This window comes from Crocodylus porosus, unplaced genomic scaffold (genome assembly GCF_001723895.1).
Source record: "Crocodylus porosus isolate Cpor-Errol unplaced genomic scaffold, CroPor_comp1, whole genome shotgun sequence".
NCBI classification, from domain to species: Eukaryota; Metazoa; Chordata; order Crocodylia; family Crocodylidae; genus Crocodylus; species Crocodylus porosus.
In genome coordinates, this window is record NW_017728886.1 from 173,783,997 (window position 1) to 173,790,598 (window position 6,602).

Genomic DNA, 6,602 nt, shown 5'->3' on the forward strand with positions numbered 1-6,602 from the left:
TGAGGCTGTGTGTGGCACAGTCATGCTCTGGCTACTCCAGAGCCATGCTGGATGTGGCAGCTGCTGTGGTGCTGTCCTGCACACAGTGACCACACTGCATGCACTGGTCACTCCAGGGCTATGCTGCACATTATAGCTGTGCAAAGCTCTGGTAGCCTATTTGATTCGGAGAAGATATGGCCTGATTCAGTGGCTGAATCTCCAAATCTGAATTAAATCAGGAAACCCATTAACAGGTCCAAATCAAATCAGAAGCCTCCAAATCAATTTGGAGATTCGGAAGGCTTGCAGCAAACAGAAACTGAGAAGAGGGATGGGAAATGGGATGTATGTATTTCCATGTATGGAAAAGGCTGAGAGTGGGGAAAGACTGCTCTGATATTAACATCTGTAGTTGGCCAGTGACTGTGTTCACTGTGTAGGGACCATCCCTACTGTTTTCATCCCTCTCTGCCTTAACGTACACAAGTGATATGAGTTTTGCTTGCAACAGTTTGAGGTGCCCTTTCACAGCAACCCCTGCACCAATCTCCTTGAAACTTAGCAGGCTTCATGTGCTCAGAAGGGACTGTTTTAATTCAAATCTGTAAGAAAATGATAAAGTTATAGGTATTTTAGTGATTCCCCATTATAGACTATGGCCAAATTTCTGAATCGGTGCCAAATCTCTGAATCTGAATCAGCCAAATCAAATTGGGACAGCAATTCGAATCACTGAATTGACTGAATTTGAAGCCAATACTAACTGCTTCGCACAGGCCTATTGCACATGGTGGCCACTCTTGTGCATGCTAGTGGATGCAGCATGGAGCAGATGCATGCTGGAGCAGGGCTGGCCCCATAGGTATTATGGTTCCCAGAGAGGCCAGAGCAGGTACTGTGTGTGGTATATAGGGCTGTCCTGTGTGTCCCATGTGCTGCCTGCAGGTTAACTCTGGGATCTTCAGGCAGCATGTGGGGGTTGGATGATAGGGTTCTGCAGGCCACATCTGGCCTGTGAACAGTATCTTTGACACCCCTGTAAGTATCCATACAAGAAAAATCCATGCACAGCACAGAGTTATATTCCCAAGAGCCTTGAGCTTGAGTCTCGGTGTGTGTTTCATTCTAACAGTAATCTTTTACTTAGGAAATCCAAGGCAAGCAGCTTATCAATTTTTGACATGCTGGGACTCCACTAGACCTCTAATAGATTTCCCTTTAGTCTAAGTTTACTTTCAGCTTTAGCACTCTGGGGACTCAGCATGGTGTTATTTAGTATGTTATCTATTAAGGGGGTGGACTGGCCTCAAAAAAATTCTATTACTATGACTAGAGACCCTATCTATTCAGTCAGTTCCTGATGCATTTGCAAAGATGCTCAAGTACATGAGTCAAAACTAGGTACAAGAGTCAAAACAACAAGAAAATAGTATGTTCTTCCCCAGCACACTACCCACATTTGGGAATAGCCAGATTTGCTCAGTTTTGCTCCCTCTCTCAGTCCCCATGATTTACATGTGGATTCACTTGCAGGCACAAGTTTTGGGGGAGATGGGTCATTTGCCTTTACTACTGTCCCCATTTCCAAAGACTTCACAGACTGTTTTATGGCACTGTGATCCACTACTGGAAGTGGCTGGGATTGGATGGTAGGGGAAGTGAGAGAAGCACTGTATTACTTTGGTGCTGGCTTTGTTTCCCACTACCCTATGGAGATTTCACCTGACATTCTATTTTTCCAACAAGAACAATTTTGTGGCTGAAATTCCCTTTTTTTTTGAGCTACAGCAAATCACTATTTCTAGTGATTTGGTTATAAATTAGGAAGAAGAATCACTGCAGAGTCATAGAAGTCTTGAGATGTTGCTGTCATGATAGCTTAGAAGATATACAAAAGGCAAGAAGTTTGGGGTTGATATTTTTTGTTAGACCAGCTGTATGGTTGGTATAGACATAGGCAAGAATGAGGGTATCACAGTACCCTTCCTCAGTCCTTTGAGGCAAAAGCATACACAGCTGCATGCAATAGCAGATGAAACAAAAGCTTGTTAAGTAGGGCAATTATCACCTGTGAAGTAACAGAAAGATTATAATGAACCATGAAGTCATTGTCTCTATTAAGTCCTTGATTCTTAATATCCAAATGTTGCTTTCAGTGGACCCTGCCATCTCTGGGCATTAGTGTTAAGGTAGCTAAGGTCGTATTTAGCTTGCCTGCAATGCCACAAGTAAAATTTATTAACCCACAGCCTGCTATACATTTTACATATGGGACTTGTTCCTGTCAAAGAAAAATGTTTGGTTTCAAATGCCAATGGTAAAAAGGTCAAAGGCTAACATAACATATTTCGTCTTTATAGTTCTGTATCCAACACCCCTCCCAACTTAAAACACATGCGTAGTCAATCTCGCATGAAACCTAAGAACACACAGAGTCTGTTCACAGTCATGTTTGGCAGTCCTGTAATTATTCATGCCTGGCATGTTTCAATAGGCCACCCTGTAAACTATAACTTTAGAAAGATTCCATCGGTGGAGACCTCCATGCGTGCCCAGGAGATATAGTCAGCAATTTGGCCAGTTGCTGACCTCTCCCTGCCGATGGTAAAAGTTTTCAGGTGTATTCGTTTTTGCTGGCTCGTCCGTTCTTGTCAAGAGCTCACGAAAGTCTTCAGACCGAAGTTACCTGTATGCTTTGCTTAAAATCTGCACCACGCAGTTTGTAATCTGTGCAACAAAAATATTTGCATGCTGAGCTGAATAAATCAACTTCTCTTTCTACACCGCAAGACCACAACTTCCTTCCTACACTGCAATCTCCTGTGGTGTAAGTAAAATAAACTTTTTGTGTAATCAAGACGCTTTAAAATCTCCTGACTCCAACCCGCCGCTATTACCCACCTGTCTGACTACCTACCCCACCCACGTCCAGCCGGTCATGCCGACCCAGGCTCGCAGGTCAAGGGTACACCGGTCATCGGACGCGACAGTTCCCTGAGCAGTCAATCAAGTTCCTTTTTAGGAATGTTGAAAATACTTGAATTATATAAAGGGTGTGTTTTTTTTGTTTTGTTTTATTCTCTTTAATATTAAAGAAGCACACTACCTAGATTATTTTGTCTCTTAATACATGAAATATATGGGTCTTCTGGTCTCCATTTCATACCAGTGAATCAATGTTTTCCAGAGCTGCAACAGGCTGATGAATTTCTGTTCTGACACTCCTCTTGTAAAGGTGTTGTGGAGGCCTCCTTTGAGCACTAGAACTGTGAAGTGAGACAAGGAGTGATTTTTTTCTGTGAAAAATGGTGTCTTACCTGTGTTCTGGTATCCCTATGTTTTATCTCTTTTTAGTGGTTATTTGTTCTGGTGCATAGTTTTAATCTGGCGGCACCCACAAAGTTTCCATGGGGACATTTAGTGCGTTGGATGAGGTATACAATATTCTGGGATAAACATGTAATAGTCTGTGGATTCTGATGTTCTTGTTGTGAGGAGTGTTGCTTGTACTTACTCCTAGCTGCCTTGTTGACTCCTGCAATCTAGGGTTTGGCTGTAGGATTTGAACTCTTTCCACTGTGGAATAATCCCATCATCCCAAGCAAATGAATGATGTGGAAGAAATTCTGCTAAAACATCATCACTGGTGTTTCACTCTCCTCTTTTTACCCTGGATTTTTCTGAAGGAAAGGTAATTTTGGCTCCCAAATTTCATTTTGACTGTCTTATTATCATGTCAGCAATGACCTTCCTGTGACTGCTGATCTCTGACATGATTACACTCTCTCTTCAGATACTTCCTCTATATTTGTCATTTATGACACATTTGATCTTCTTAAGAACTTTACTGTCCTCAAATATTTCAGATCCTTTTCCCCTTAATATGAATGTGCTGGGCCAGATTCTTCCCTTGTGCAATTTCCTCATGACCTGGCTTGGGTATATTTTCTTTTGGGGATTTTTCAGTGGACCTTTTGGGAATATATCTCACTTGCCATTTGTTCTTCCATTCATCAGTTTTTTTCATTTTGATCTATTAGTTACTTTGTACTAATGTCCATGGTGACCCTAGTGTAAAGAACATGATGTTTAATCATCCTACACTTGCAAAAATAATCTTATTGAGCTGTGAACTGGTGGGTGGGTAAGAAGCTATTCCCAGAGAGGTCTAATCTATTGGGCATCTATCATCATGAACTCTAAATTTCAAACAGAATTAAAAAGCAGAAGGATTAGGTTACAGAGGTTTACTTCCCTTTTTATATCAACCCAAGCAGTCTAATGTTACATATTGATTCACATTTTGCCTATGAATGTCTCATTAGCAGGGATCAGAGCTTTCTGTTTACCATGGGAAAATACTGATTTTCCCTTTAAAGAAGAAAAACATGGGTTTTCCCCTTTGAAGCAGGAAAACACAGGTTTCCCCTTTTGCAAATAGCTCTCTGAAGGCTGGCAGAGTTCCAGCCTGCAAGAGCTACTTGTAAAAAGGAGGAAAACCCTAAACCCTGTCTGAAGGGGGTAGAGGCAGGGCCTGATAATCTGAGTCAGCCAGGGCTGGCTCAGACTCACTTTCCCTCCTGTGGACTTTGGGTAAGTAGGACTTTTGGGGTGGGGGGCAGTTGGGGACTCCCTCCAGAAAGGCTGTGGTTCGGGTAAGGATTATGCTGCCAGGGGGTTGGGGCCTGCTGGAACAGCAGGCAGAGTGGAGAAGGAGCAGGGCAGGGATGTGTGGATGGCAATCACCCTGTCCTGTGGTGTGGGCTGAGGCTGGAATGGGTGCAGGCATCCTGCTGTGGCTCTTTCCAGTTGGGCTCAGGCTGGGACTGGAACTGGGGGTACTTTCCAGCTGGGGCAACAGTGGCAGCAGCTCAGTGTGGGAGGGAGACATGGATGGAGGGAGCATGTGCTGCACCCCTACCCACTAGGCCAGGCATGCCTACTAGGCCAGGTACCCTCAGGGAAGGATTGGGGGCTGGGGCTGGGGGTGCTGCCCAGCTGGGGCAGTGCCCAGGGCCAGGGCCCTGGGGGGGAGGATTGCCCATCTTCTGTGCCAGTGGCCACTGCCCCACTGCTCATCACTCCACTGTAATATATCCTGCTGGCCTGCATCTGTGGTGGCTGCTGGTAGCTTTGCTGGGGCTAGCACTGGGGGTAGTGGCTGGGGGTGCACTGCATGGCAGGGAAGAGAAAGGGAGGGGAGGATTGGCATGTGCTATCTTGCCCAGGCTCAGGCCTTGTCAGCCTTGCCCACCCCAGGAGTATTGCTGGTCCTGGAAACCACTCAGGGGGGTTGTGATGGGCTGGAGGGGAGAGGAGGGAGGTAGCAGCAGGGTCTATATGTGTGTGTGTGTGATGGGCTGGGGGTGGCAGCAGGGAGGGGAGTGTATGTGTAAAAGAGAAAGGGGGGGGCATGCCCTAGGTAGAAGCAGCCTCCAGAGCTGGGCCTGCAGCCCCCCTGGCTCACTAAAGCAGCTGGTACAGGGGGAAACTGGCCTGGAAGGGAAGGGGCTTGGCCAGCCAAAGACAGGCCCAGCCCACTCTGCGAACCCCAGTCCAGGGTTTCCTGGTAAGGGCATGGGGTCTGCTGGAACCTAGGCACAGGTACAGGGAAGTAGAACAGTAGGGGCTAAAACTGCTCAGGGCCACAAAACAGGAGGCATGACAGCCACAGCTGGATCTGTGGCCTGGTGCAGGGTTGGGAGCTGCTGCCAGGAGGGAGTAAGAGGAGGGCAGGCAGGGCTAGGATGGCTGTGGGTTGGGAACGATGGATAACAGCATGGGCAGGGGCAGGGCATCAGCATATAAGTGCTACTCAGCATCACAAAGCAGCTGTGGGAACAGCTGCAGCTGGACTTGTGTCCTGGTGAACAAAGGGAGCAGGGAGAACTCTGATTTTCTATGATAAAAAAACAAAAATCAAACACCAAAATATATAGGTATTTAGAATTTTATTATAATGATTGAGACACTGGTAGGCTCCCACATTGCTTTAAAATTGTAAATATATCAATAAAACATTGTGTTTGTCTGATACCTATATATAGTAGCCTTTCATTTTAATCGTGGAAAACCACAAATTTTGGGGGTTTTAATCAGAGAATTTTGTGTTTTTATCAGTTAATTGTGTTTTATCAGATAATTTTGGATTTTTAAAGAGTGAAAACCAGGATCCTTGCTCATTAGTATTTGTTATGAAGGAAAACACATTTTAAAGGTGGCTCTTACACCTAAAGCTTAGCCACATCTCCACTGGCAAAAAAGGCTCCATGGTTGAGGCTCTGTCCTTGGTGCCCAGTAGCTGATATCTGGGTCTATTCCACTGCTGTGCCTTGTCGTCTATAGAAAATAAGGTTGTCTTTGGGTCTCTGCTCAGTAGAGAAATAAGACAGGTTTGGCGGCAATAACAGTAAAGCACTCTGCATTTAAACACAAAAATCCCTTTGTTTGGAACAGTCACTCCTAGTAGCTTAAGACTTCTCTTGCGGTTAACCTTAACTGACCCTGAAATCAAGTCAACTTCTGTCATGTTATTGCCCATGAGAACAGAAGCCAATGTAATGAGAAAACAAATGGGGCGATTAACCTTCCCAAGAGGGCTGTTTCACAACATACTAATA